Source organism: Budorcas taxicolor, chromosome 18 (assembly GCF_023091745.1).
Source record: "Budorcas taxicolor isolate Tak-1 chromosome 18, Takin1.1, whole genome shotgun sequence".
In the NCBI taxonomy this organism is placed as follows: domain Eukaryota; kingdom Metazoa; phylum Chordata; class Mammalia; order Artiodactyla; family Bovidae; genus Budorcas; species Budorcas taxicolor.
The window spans coordinates 35,870,359-35,884,784 of record NC_068927.1 but is presented as its reverse complement, the minus strand read 5'-3'; positions in this window follow the sequence as shown (position 1 = coordinate 35,884,784).

The window sequence follows — 14,426 nt, the reverse complement described above, 5'->3', positions numbered from 1 at the left end:
ATGGGCAGTGCCAGTTGCCCTTCTACCCCTAAGAGCCAGACCCCCCCTCCCACCCCCGTCTTCACCTCCTTAAGCTTTCTTCTATCTATGTCCACGTGTTAACCACCACAGCCTCCACTAGACTTCAGACAACTCCTCTCTCCTTCCTGGACTGTTGTGAGGGTGTCTTTTTCTTTTCTTTTTTACTTTTTTGGCATGTGGGATCTTAGTTCCACACCCAGGGATTAAACCCGCACCCCCTGCCCTGGAAAGCAGTCTTAACCGCTGGACCACCAGGGAAGTCCTGTGAGGGTGCCTTAGGGGACCTCTCTGCTTCCTCTCTTGGCCCACAGAGGGATGCTTAAGTCATCCGTCACAGTTGCTTCCATTCTTCTCACCTGCAAAGACCTTGATAGCTACCCATCTTGCTTAGGGTCTTGGTATAGAGTAAAAAGAGCCCCTTGCTACCCTTTCCTCTGTCTCTCCCACCTGTAGAGCTGATTGTCTCTTCCATGCTGCTTCTTGCAAAGGGATCTTTGCAAATGTTGACTTTGTAAATGATCAGATAACGAGGAAGAGAAATGTTATCTGATTAACTCCTCTTTATTCTGCTGTGATCATAACCACGTTGTCACTGTCTCAAAGGAGACTTCCGGACCTTCCCAGCTAGGTACGAGTCATTGGGTCATTTATTTATTCATTCCACACCAGTGCTAGAAGCCCAAGAGGCAGGGAAACCCCAGATTTGTTTGAGGGGGCAGGGTGGGTGGGTAAACACTAAAGGTGTCCAGAGAATCCTGAGTAAGATGATTCCTGGTAATAAATGAGTGGCTGGTTCGAAGAGCAGCCAAGCCGCCTGTGTGGAAGAAAGGACTGAGCTAAGAGCTAATCACACAAGAGGAGGAGCCAGACTGTAGAAGACCAGGCCTTGGGGTTTAGATTTTACTCCAAATTCTCTGGGAGGTGATCAGGTGAAGATTAGAATAGACGATGACCTGGTTCTGATCTGTGTTAATTAAACACTATTCAATACTAACTCAGTAAGAAGAAGACAATCCAGTTTAAAGAATGGGCCAAAGATTTGAACAGACAATTCAACAAAGGTATATGAACATCCAAGAAGCACATGAAAAGATGTTCGATATCATTAGACATCTTAGAATGTGAATTAAAGCCACAATGAGATCACATTGTATTATACTCCTATCAAAATGGTTTTGTAAAAGGGGATGCTGCTATTTAAGTGCTGGTGAGGATGTGGACCAACTGGAACTCTCAGACACAGATAAGGGTGGAAATTGTTATCCCCACTTTGGAAGACAGCTTGACAGTTTCTTAAACAGTTAAACAGAGGAATGGATATAGAAGATGTACATATATACAGTGGGATGCTACTCAGCCATAAGAAGAATGAAATAATGCCATTTGTAGCAACATGGATGGACCCACAAATTTTCATACTGAACAAAGTAAGAAAGAGAAAGACAAATATCTTATGATATCACTTATATGTGGAGTCTAAACTGTGGCAGAAATGAACTTATTTATGAAACACAACAGACTCAGACATAGAGAACAAGCTGGTAGTTGCCAAGAGGGTGGAGGAGAGATGGGTTGGGAGGTTGGGATTAGCAGGTGCAAACTATTATCTATAGAATAAACAAACAAAGTCCAACTGTGCAGCACAGAGAACTATATTCAATATCCTTTAATAAAGTATATTGGAAACCAACATGGAAAATATATACATGTGTGTATAACTGAATCACTTTCCTGTACAGCAGAAAAACATTGTAAATTAACTTTTTTCAATTAAATAAAAAACTTAAAAAAAAAAGTGAAACAGAGATCTACCATATGACCCAGCCATTTTACTCCTAGGTATTTACCCAAGAGAAATGAAAGCACACGTCTCTACAAAAGCTTGTAGACGGATGTTTATAGTAGGCCTATTTTTAATAGCTCCCACTGGAAATCACCCATGGTCCATCAGCAGGTAAAGGAATAAACTAACCATGGGATGTTTATGCAATGGCATACTTCTCAGGGATAAAAAGAAATAAATGATGGACACATGCAGCAACATGGATGCATTTTGCAAATATTGTGTTGAATTAAGAAAGTCAGACTCGAAGGGATGATACTTTTGAATCCATTTTGGTGGAATTTTAGTACAGGTGAAATGAGCCTATGGTGACAAAAGTCAGATCTGTAGTTAACCTGGGGGCATGAGGAAGCTTTCTGGGGTGCTGGAAATGTTCTTTATTTTGATGGGGGTGATGGTTTTACAGGAACTTACATTTGTCAAAACACACCAAACTGTACACTTGAAATGGGCGCATAGGATTTCATGTAATCTATATCTCTCATACTGAAGGGGTTCTGAGGAAAAAGAAAATATAGGGGCTGAGTAGAGTGCCTGAGATGGCCCAGGAGAGGGCAAGCAGAGACAGGTGGGTGCCCTTGCGTGAGGTGACCTGTGACCACTGTGCACCCCCCGCAGGCTCTGAGCTCCCCGGGGGGCCTGTCCTCATGGCCCGCCCCATCCCAGAACCCGTCACACAGGATGCACTAAGAAATGTCAGCTGTGGAATGAAGTGGGGTGGCCCTTTTCCCTTTATATTCTTTGTGTAAGGAATATTTCCTCATTCCCTTATTTATCTTCACTTATTCTTCGTTATAATTAAATACTATCATGCTTAATTTTGTTGGTTGCATAGTTCCATCTTTGGCCATTAGGACCTACCTCCTTGAGGTGGGAGCCTCTATATCTAACATGCCACATCTATTTCCCCCCCTACTTCCTCTTTCCTTTTTTGGCCATGTTGAGAAGCATGTGGATCTTAGTTCCCCCGCCAGGGATGTAACCTGTGCCCCCTGCAGTGAAAGTGTGAAGTCCTAAGCACTGGATTGTCAGGGAAGTCCCATCCATGATCTTGTTTCCTGACAGTATAAGATGCTCTCAGGTTCATTTCATATTCTCCCCATCCCAACCCTAGGATCAGCTGTTCTTCTAAGAAGCTAAAAGTGCTTTTTAGTGGAGAATGGTGTTTAGCAACCGAGATCTCTCGGGACAGTCTTAATTTGCATTTCTCTAGTTATGAGTGGATCAGACTTGAGCTTTTTACATGTGTAAAAGCCACTTGCATTTCCTTTTCTGGGAACCAACTTTTCACATCCTTTGCATATTTTTCTATTAATTACTGGTTTAAAAAATTGATATCTAAGAGTGTATCTATTCAGAAAATTAATCTTGAGTGTTAGTTATGAGTATTTTTCCTGGTTTGTCAATTGTCTTTTACTTGGCTTTTTTGCCACACAGATTTTTTTTTCCTTTAGAACCTGCTGTTTTTCTCCCTGAATCTATAAATGTAGTGAATGACAGTAGCAGGCTCCCTAATGCTCACCATCTTTATATCTGTGCCTTTCTTAGTCATGGTGTTTTTGTTCTTTTGATAAGCTGCTGGATTCCCTTTATTAGTACTTTACTTGGGATTTTTGCCTATTTTTCATAAATAGAATTGACCTCTAATTTTTGTTTCATTTTGTTTTTTGTGTTATCCTTTATTTTGCTTGATGAAGAGATTTAAAGCCATATTTTTTTTCCTCTGAGAATAACTTCAGAAACATCCCCAAAATATTGCTCTAGCTTTCAATCCATTTCCAGCTAGCTGGTTGTTCCAATTTCAAGTTCTTCTTTAATCCAAGAATAACTTTTAAAAGGTATTTTTAATTAGATGAATTTTGGACTGTACTTTGTGGTTAGTTTCTAATTTTATTTATTTTATTCAGAGAATAGTTCTATACGTTCTGGTTTTTTGAATTTGTTAGTATTTGTGTCCTAATAGTCAATTTTTATAAATGTTCCATGAGTATTTAAAAAGACTGAATATTGAATACAGACACAGACGCAGAGAATGGACTTGTCGACATGACCAGTGGCAGGGAGGGAGGAGAAGGTGGGACGACTTGAGAGAGTAGCGTTGATGTATATACACTACCATGTGTAAAACAGATAGTTATGACCAACCTAGACAGCATATTGAAAAGCAGAGACATTACTTTGCCAACAAAGGTCCGTCCAGTCAAGGCTATGGTTTTTCCAGTGGTCATGTATGGATGTGAGAGTTGGACTGTGAAGAAAGCTGAGAGCTGAAGAATTGATGCTTTTGAACTGTGGTGTTGGAGAAGACTCTCGAGAGTCCCTTGGACTGCAAGGAGATCCAACCAGTCCATACTGAAGGAGATCAGTCCTGGGATTTCTTTGGAGGGACTGATGCTAAAGCTGAAACTCCAGTACTTTGGCCACCTTGCGCGAAGAGTTGACTCATTGGAAAAGACTCTGATGCTGGGAGGGATTGAGGGCACGAGGAGAAGGGGACGACAGAGGATGAGATGGCTGGATGGCATCACCAACTCAATGGACGTGAGTCTGAGTGAACTCCAGGAGTTGGTGATGGACAGGGAGGCCTGGCATGCTGCGATTCATGGGGTCGCAAAGAGTCGGACATGACTGAGCGACTGAACTGAACTGAACTGCGTGGGAAGCTGCTATATAGCACAAGGAGCTCAGCTTGATGCTCTGTGATGAGCTGGATGAGCTAGGATGATGAGACAAGATGGGATGGCAGTGAGGGTGGGAGGGAAGCTCAAGAGGGAGGGGATATATGTATACATACATATACATAGTGGAAGCTCAGCGGCCTTGAAAGTGAGGGCTCAGTGGTTGTGATGCACAGGCTTAGTTGCTCTGCAGCAGATGGAGTCTTCCCAGACCAAGGATGGAACCTGTGTCCCCTGCATTGGCAGGCAGATTCTTATCCATTGCACCAATGGGAAAGTCCAGTTTTACTCTTTTTGAGAATGTCTTTATTTTGCCTTCCTTGATGAAAGATAATTTCACTGGATATAGTATTCTAGAGTGACAGCTAATTTCTTTCAGCACTTGAAAAATGTGCCACTTCCTTCTGAGTTCCGTGGTCTCTGTTGAGAAATCCTCAATCATTCAAATTTTTGTTTTCCTAAAAGTAATGCATCATTTCCCTCTGGCTGCTTTCCAGATTTTTTTCTTTATTTTTAGTTTTAAAAAAGTTATGATGTATCTGGGCATGGATTTTAAAATTTTATTCTATTTGGAATTTACTGAACGTGACATTGTAAATTTATGTCTTTTGCCAATCTGGGGAAGTTGTCAGCCATCACTTTTTCAATTTTTTTTCCACCACACTTTCTCTTCAGTTCAGTTCAGTTTGGTCACTCAGTCATGACTGACTCTTTGTGACCCCATGGACTGCAGCACACTAGGCCCCCGTGTCTATCACCAACTCCCCGAACTTGCTCAAACTCATGTCCATTGAGTCAGTGACAGCATCCAACCAGCTCATCCTCTGTCATCCCCTTCTCCTGCTTTCAATCTTTCCCAGCATCAGGGTCTTTTCCAATGAGTCAGTCCTTCACATCAGGTGGCCGAAATATTCAGCTTCCGAATCAGTCCTTCCAATGAATATTCAGGACTGATTTCCTTTAGGATTGACTAGTTTGATCTGTCTCAAGAGTCTTCTCCAACACCGTAGTTCAAAACCATCAGTTCTTTGGTGCTCAGCTTTTTTTAATGATGCAACTTTCACATCCATACATGACTACTGGAAAAACCATAGCCTTGGCTGGACGGACCTTTGTTGGCAAAGTAATGTCTCTGCTTTTTAACATGCTGTCTAGTTGGAAGGACTGATGCTGAAGCTGAAACTCCAATACTTTGGCCACCTCATGCAGAGTTGACTCATTGGTAAAGACCCTGATGCTGGGAGGGATTGTTGGCAGGAGGAGAAGGGGACGACAGAGGATGAGATGTCTGGATGGCATCACTGACTCGATGGACAAGAGTTTGGGTGAACTCCAGGAGTTGGTGATAGACAGGGAGGCCTGGTATGCTGCAATTCATGGGGTCGCAAAGAGTCAGACATGACTAAGCGATTGAACTGAACTGAACTGAACTGAGTTGGTCATAGCTTTTCTTCCAAGGAGTAAAGTGTCTTTTAATTTCATGGCTGCAATCACCATCTGCAGTGATTTTGGAGCCTAAGAAAATAAAGTCTGTCACTGTTTCCATTGTTTCCCCATCTGTTTGTCGTGAATTGATGGGACCGGATGCCATGATCTTAGTTTTTTGAATGCTGGGTTTTAAGCCAGCCTTTTCACTCTCCTCTTTCACTTTCATGAAGAGACTCTTCACTTTCTCTTCTCCTATTTATACAAATGTTAGACCTTTTGGAATTATCTCTAAAGTCCCTGAGACACTCTTCTTTTTATCTTTTTACTCCCTTTTGTGAAACACAATTATTTCTACTGAACTTTTTTCAAGTTCACTGACTCTTCTGTCATCTCCTCCAATCTTCTATTAAGCCCATTCAGTGAGTTACATAGTTTGATTACTGTTCGAAGTTTTAAAATTTCCTCTTGCTTCTTTTAAAAAATAATCTTCTATTTCTTCTCTAAGACTCCATTTATTTCATGTATTATTATAGCATGGTTACAATGTTCTCTCTAAAATCTCCATCTAATCCTCCTAACATTTGTGTGATTCTTAGAATTATTATCTGTTGATTGCCTTTTGCTTCATGAGACATTGTCTGGTTCTTCATACATCAAGTATGTGAATGTAACAAATGCCACTGAATTGTTCACTTTAGAGTGGTTAATTTTATATTACGTAAACTTTACCTCAATAAAAATTTTACACATTCCTTTTTAAAAAGGAAAAAGTACTGATACATACTATGCATTGACAAAAGTTGAAAACAGGCTGAGAGAAGCCAGACCCAAAAGGTCACATATTGTATGACTCCATTTACACGAAATACCCAAAGTAGTCAAATCTATAAAAACAGAAAGGAAGTTACTGGTTGCCGGGGGTTGGGAAGAGGAAAGAATGGGGAATGATGCCTTAATGGGTACAGGGCTTCTTTTTAGAGTGATGAAATCATTCTGCAACTAGACCCGTGTTGATGGCTACAGAACACTGTGAACATACTAGATGTCACTAATGGTAAATTGTATGGGTATGTTACCATAGATTTCAAGTTGATATGTCTAAGCCTGAGGTGCAGTTCTTTTTTCATTTTCTTCTTTTGGTTTTTTTAATAAGCAAATAAAGGATTAGACAAAAAGACGTTTCTCTTAGAATTAAAAAAAAAACTTTTTTTGTTGTATTATCCTTTTATTTTTTAAAAATTTGTTTATCTGTGGCTGCTCATCCCTGTGCATGGGCTTTCTCTAGTTGCAGCGAGTGGGGGCCACACTTCAGTTGCTTCACAGGCCTCTCATTAGGTGGCTTCTCGTGTTGCAGAGCACGGGCTTCAAGGCTCATGGGCTCGGTAGTTCTGGTGCACGGGCTTAGCATGTGCAGCATGTGGAGTCTTTCTGGACCATGGATAGAGTCTGTGTCCCCTGCGTCAGCTGGATTCCCAACCACTGGACCACCAGGGAAATCCTGTGTTTTAATTAATTAATTTTTTAGCAAATGTTTGTCAGTGGTAATCTTAGAGTCATTACCTGGGCTGAAGGGGATGGAGATTTTTATTTGCTTTCTCAATTGCTAATTCCCTCCAGTTTTGAAGCTACTGCTTCATTGTTTTCTAATATTCAGGGTGACCTTTGATATTTGCTATTTTCCTCTTGTCAGTAACAAGAGACTTATGGTTTCTCTCATTCAAAACTTGAAGGATTTTCTTTATCTTTCAGTCAGTTCAGTTCAGTCACTCCCAGCTCTGTGCAACCCCCATGGACTGTAGCATACCAGGCTTCCCTGTCCAGCACCAACTCCCAGAGCTTGTTCAAACTCATGTCCATTGAATCAATGATGCCATCCAACCATCTCATCCTCTGTCATCCCCTTCTCATCCTGCCTTCAATCTTTCCCAGCATCAGGGTTTTTTCCAATGAGTTAATTCTTTGCATCAGGTGGCCAGCATCTTTAGCTTTAGTTTCCCATATTTCACCAAGAAATGTGATGTGAGGATCCTTCTCCAGTAAACTTGCTCACCACCAGGTGGCCCCTTTACATCGGAAGACTAGCTTTTTTATTAATAAAACAATGTTTCCTATTGTTTCTTTATTCCCCCCGCCCCACCCTGCAACTTTTTTTTTTCCTGTTCACACCTTCTGATATCTCTTTTAGATGATTGTTCAACCTCTTGAATTTATCCTCCCTGTCTCTCTTAAGTTCTTCAAAAATTATCTCTTTGGCTTTTTTGGTTTACTTTCTGGGAAATTTCCTGGACTTAATTTTTTCAGAGCACTGATTTTCTATTGTATCCAACCCGTCTATTTAATTTAAAAATGTTTCTCCCACCCCCCAGAAAACTATTAGCTTGTTGCCCTTTTTACACTCTTTTTATTAAAAAATGAGTTCCATCAGCTATTGAATTTTATGTTAATAGAATTATGCAGTATGTACTTTTTTTGTGTCTGGCAACTTTTGTCCAACATTTCGTGAGATTCATCCTTATTGCTTGCAGCTGTTGATGCTTTATGGCAATCGTCGTGTGACTAGACCACAGCTTACTCATTCTAATGTTACTAGTGTTTTGGCTAGTCTCTTGTTTGGGGCTATTATGAATTGTGTTATTAGGCTAGTCAATGCCTTTTTGGTAAATAAATATTTTCTGTTGAACATATGCTTAGGAGGAGAATTGCTGAAGTTTTTTGGGGGGGAGTATGAAAAGCGAAAGTGTTAGTCACTCAGTTGTGTCTGTTGCTTTGCATTCCCATGGACTGTAGCCCACCAGGCTCCTCTGTCCATGGAATTCTCCAGGGAGGAATACAGGAGGGGGTACCCATTCCCTTCTCTGTGTATATAAATACTCAATAAACATTCATTAACATGCTTTGGAAAATGTAAAAAAAATTAATACTCTATCAACTGAGATATTTGGTGGAAAAAACAGATTTTCATACCCATTACAGTTTTTGTTTTAAGGACACAGCATCCATCTTTATTCTTTCTTTTTTTTTTTTTGGCAGTGCTGGATCTTAGTTGCAACATGCAAGATCTTTAGTTTCAGCATGCGAAATGTTAGTTGCAGAATATGGAATCTAGTTCCCTGACTAGGGATCGAACCCCCGCTCTCTGCATTGGGAGCTCCAAGTCTTAGCCACTGGACTCCCAGGGAAGTCCCCATTTTTTTTCTGAATGTACTTGTTAGGATTTTTCAGAATCTACACTGCTACTAGTTCCATAGGTGATAGGCGCACTCCCAGGCTGTTCCTGGCAGATACCTGGTGTGGTTTTGCTCTGAAGGGGTATCTTCCTGCAATCTCTGGTGACCACATCCCTGACTTGGGGTCCTCTTTTCAGCATGACAAGTGGCTGCCAGTGTATTGTGCCTTCTCTGATTGGGTGTGGAAAAACTGTGCTCCGAGAGCCACTGCCAGGGGTTGAGAGGAGTGGCTACACAGAGAAGTTTGGGAAGGTCCACCCTTTTCCATTGGATTATGAGCACATTCATATTTACCTTATGGTTTTAAAATAATATTTACTTATTTAGCTGAACTGGGTCTTGGTTGTGGCATATGGGCTCTAGCTCCCTGACCAGGGATCAAACGCAGACCCTTTGCATTGGGACTGTGGAATCTTGGCCTCAGGACCACCAGGGAAGTCCCTAGCTCACGCTTTTTGATAAAATTTACCTATGATGAAACACACAGATCTTAAGTATATAGTTGGGTGCTTTGACAAATGTATACACCTGTGTAACCAGTTCCTCCAGTTAAGATATAAAGCTTTCTCATGCTCCCAAAAGCTCCTTCCTGCCCCTTTGTAATCTATCTCCATTCTCCACCTCCTGAGGGAACTATGGTTTCCATTTCTTTCACTATATTTTTCCTTGTTCTTTTTTTTTATTGAAGTCTAGTTGACTTACAATATTATATTAGTTTCAGGTGTATGTATTAATATTTTTATAGATTATACTCCATTTAAAATTATTATTAAATATTGGCTATATCCCTTTTGTTGTAAAGTATATCCTTGTAGCTTATTTATTTTATAAGCTTAAGTCCCCTACCTCTATCTTGCCCCTCGCCATGTCCCATACCCCAGTGGTAACCCTTAATTTGTTTTCTCTATTGGGAGTCTGTTTTATTACATTCATTCATTTTGAAATTTGTTGTTAAACTTTTTAAATTAATTAATTGTTGTACTTCGGCTGTGCTCAGTCTTTGCTGCTTTGCAGGCTTTCCGTAGTTGTAGACAGCGGGAGGTACTCTCTCGAGGTGCATGAGCTTCTCGTGGTGGTGGCTTTTCCTGTTTTGGAGCACAGGCTCCAGGTGCATAAACCTGGTAGCAGTTGCTTGCTGGCTCTAGGGCGCGAGGGCTGGCTAGTTGTGGCTTGAAGGCCTTGGAATGTGCAGGCTTCAGCAGTTGTGGCACATGTGCCTGGACTAGGGATCAAACCTGTGTCCGCTGAGTTGGCAGGTGGATTCTTATCCACTGTACCACCAGGGGAGTCCTGTTTACTTTTTCAATTACACTGATAAGTGAAAACATACAGTGTCTTTCTCTGACTTCCTTTACTAAGCACAATATCCACTGTGCTATGAGCTTAGTCACTCAGTCCTGTCTGACGCTTTTGTTTTTTCTTTAAATTTTTTTATTGAAGGATAGCTGTCTGACTCTTTGCAACCCCATTCACTGTAGCCTGCCAGGTTCTTCTGTCCGTGGGATTCTCCAGGCAAGAATACTGGAGTGGATTGCCATGCCCTCCTCCAGGGGATCTTCCCAACCCAGGGATCAAACACAGGCCTCCCACACTGCAGGCAGATTCTTTACTGTCTGAGCCACCAAGGAAGCCCTGATATCCACTATGTTGTTGCAAATAGCAAAATTTCATTCTTTTCATAGCTGAGTAATATTCCATTGTGTATACAAATATGAGTGTGTGTGTATGTCTGTGAGTGTGTGTGTATACATAAATGTCTATTTAGATCTTTTCAGGTCACACAGTTGTGTCCAACTCTTTGTGACCCCATTGACTGCAGCATGCCAGGCTTCCCTGTCCATCACCAACTCCCAGAGCTTGCTCAAACTCATGTCCATTGAGTCGGTGGTACCATCCAATCATCTCATCCTCTCTTGTCCCCTTCTCCTCCTGCTTTCAATCTTTCCCTGCATCAGCGTCTTTTCCAATGAGTCAATTCTTTCCATCAGGTGGCCAAAGTATTGGAGCTTCAGCTTCTGCATCAGTCCTTCCAGTGAATATTCAGGACTGATTTCCTCTAGGACTGACTGGTTTGATCTCCTTGCTGTCCAAGGGACTCTCAAGAGTCTCCTCCAACACCACAGTTCAAAACCATCAATTCTTCAGCACTCAGTTTTTTGTTTTCTTGTTTTTTTTTATGGTCCAGCTTTCACATCCGTACATGACTACTGGAAAAACCATAGCTTTGACTAGATGGACCTTTGTTGGCAAAGTAATGTCTTTGCTTTTTAATATACCATCTAGTTGGTCATAGCCTTTCTTCCAAGGAGCAAGTGTCTTTTAATTTCATGGCTGCAGTAATCATCTGCAGTGATTTTGGAGCCCAAGAAAATAAAGTCTGTCACTGTTTACAGTGTTTCCTCATCTATTTGCCATGAAATGATGGGACAAGATGCCATGATTTTAGTTTTCTGAATGTTGAGCTTTAAGTCAGCTTTTTCACTTTCTTTCATTTTCATCAAGAGGCTCTTTAGTTCCTCTTCGCTTTCTGCCATAAGGGTGGTGGTATCTGCATATTTGAAGTTATCGATATTTCTCCTGGCAATCTTGAGTCCAGCTTGTGCTTCATCCAGCCTGGCATTTCACATGAAGTACTCTGCATAGAAGTTAAATAAGCAGGGTGACAATATACAGCCTTGACATGCTCCTTTCCCAATTTGGAACCAGTTCATTGTTACATGTCCGGTTCTAACTATTGCTTCCTGACCTGCATACAGATTTCTCAGGAGGCAGGTCAGGTGGTCTGATATTACCATCTCTTGAAGAATTTTCCACAGTTTGTTGTGATCCACACAATCAAAAGCTTTAGTGTAGTAAATGAAGCAGATGTTTTTCTGGAATTCTCTTGCTTTTTCTATGATCCAGCAGATGTTGGCAATTTGATCTCTGGTTCCTCTGCCTTTTCTAAGTCCAGCTTGAACATCTGGAAGTTCTCTGTTCAGGTACTGTTTGTTGAAACCTAGCTTGGAGAATTTCGAGCATTACTTTGCTAGCATGTGAGATGAGTGCAATTGTGCGGTAGTTTGAACATTCTTTGGCATTGCCTTTCTTTGAGATTGAAATGAAAACTGACCTTTTCCAGTCCTGTAGCCACTGCTGAGTTTTCCATATTTACTGGCACATTGAGTACAGCACTTTCACAGCATCATCTTTTTTGGAATAGCTCAGCTGGAATTCCATCACCTCTGTTGGCTTTGTTAGTAGTGATGCTTCCTTAGACCCACTTGATTTTGCACTTCAGGATGTCTAGTCTAGGTGAGTGATCACACCATCGTGGTTATCTGGCTCATTATTTTTTTTGTACAGTTCTTCTGTGTAGTCTTGCTACCTCCTCTTAATCTCTTCTGCTTCTGTTAGGTTCATAGCATTTCTGCCCTTTATTGTGCTCATCTTTGCATGAAATGTTCTCTTGGCATCTCTAATTTTCTTAAAGAGATCTCTAGTCTTTCCCATTTTTAAATCAGGTTGTTTTTTTGACAGTGAGTTGTATGAGTTGTTTCTATATCTTTAAATATTAACCCCTTATGATCATATCGTTTGCAAATATTTTCTCCCATTCAGTAGGTTGTTTTTTCACTTTGTTGATGGTTTCCTTTGTTGTGCAAAAGCTTTAGGTTCCAGTTACTTGGTTTTGCTTTTGTTTTCTTTGCCTTAGGTGGCAGATCCAAAAAACAAAAATTACTGCTATGATTTATGTCAGAGTGTTCTGCACATGTTTTCTTCTGGTTTTATGGTTCCCGGTCTTACATCTAGGGCTTTAATCTATTTTGAGTTTATCTATTGTTTAAAATATTTACTTGGCTGCGTCAGGTCTTAGCTGTGGCAAGCAGCATCTTCACTGTATCATTCAGGGTCTTTCCTTGCAGGCAGGCAGGCAGGCTCAGTGGTTGCAGTGTCTGGGCTTAGTTTCTTTGTGGCATGTGGGACCTTAGTTCTCCAACCAGGAACCAAACCCATGTCCTCTGCATTGCAAGGTAAATTCTTAACCACTGGGATGCCAGGTAAGTCCTCTTTCAGTTTATTTTTGTATATGGTGTAAGAAGATGCTCTAATTTCAATTCTGAATGGTATCTTGCTCGATAGAGAGTCCTAAATTATAGGTTTTTTTTCCTTTTCAGCTCTTTAGCTATGTCATGCCACTTCCCTTTTGACCTGCAAAGTTTCTACAGAAAAATTAGCTGGTAGCCTTTTGAGTGGGTTTGTGTATGAGTCTTTATTTTTCTCTTGCTGCCTTTAGAATTGTCTTTAACTTTTGCCATTTTAATTGTGACATATCTTGGTGTGGGTCTCTTTGGAATTCATCTTGTTGGAACTCTGTGATTCCTGAACCTGGATATCTGTTTCTTCAGGTTTGGGAAGTTTTTAGCCATAATTTCATCTTTTTTTTTTTTTTTTACCCCTTTTTATCTTCTCCTCCTGTGAATATTAGTGTGCTTGATCTTATCCCAGAGGTCCCTTATTCTCATCTTTAAAAAAATTTTATTTTTGCTATTCTGGTTGGGTGATTTCCATTTTTCTACCTTCCAGGCCACTTACGTGTCCTTCTGTATCACCTATGTGCTGCTAACTCCTTCTAGTGTGTTTTCCATTTCAGTTATTTTACTCTTCAGCTCTAACTGGTTCTTTATGTTTTCTAGTTGCTTGTTAACAGTTCTGCGTTCATATATTCTTTTTCCTGGTTCAGATAGCACTCATTACAAATGCTTTGAAAAAACAAATGCATTGAACTCTTTAGGTGGTAAGTTATCCCTGTGTCATTTGTTGTTGTTGTTTTTTTAATTTTATGGGAGTATAGTTGATTGACAATGTTGTGTTCGTTTCTGGTGTACAGTAAAGTGAATCAGTTATACATATTCACATACCCGCTATTTGTTTTTAAGATTCTTTTCCCATATAGATAGGCTATTAGAGTATTGAGTAGAGTTTCCTGTGCTATTGTGCTATTACAGCAGAGTTTTTTCCCCCTTATTCACTTGAAACAAATTCCTCTGTCTCTCATTTGCTTTAATTTCTCTGGCTCTATGAAATTAGGTGAAACAGTTACTCATTCTGGTCATAGGAGCATCCCTATGCAAACTCTGTGTGCCCAGTGGCTGTGATGGGAGAGCTGGGTTTGGAACGAGCACAGGTCATGTCCTTCTGAGGGTGTGCTGTCAGCTGTCATCCTGGTGGAAGAGGAGGCTGGACATG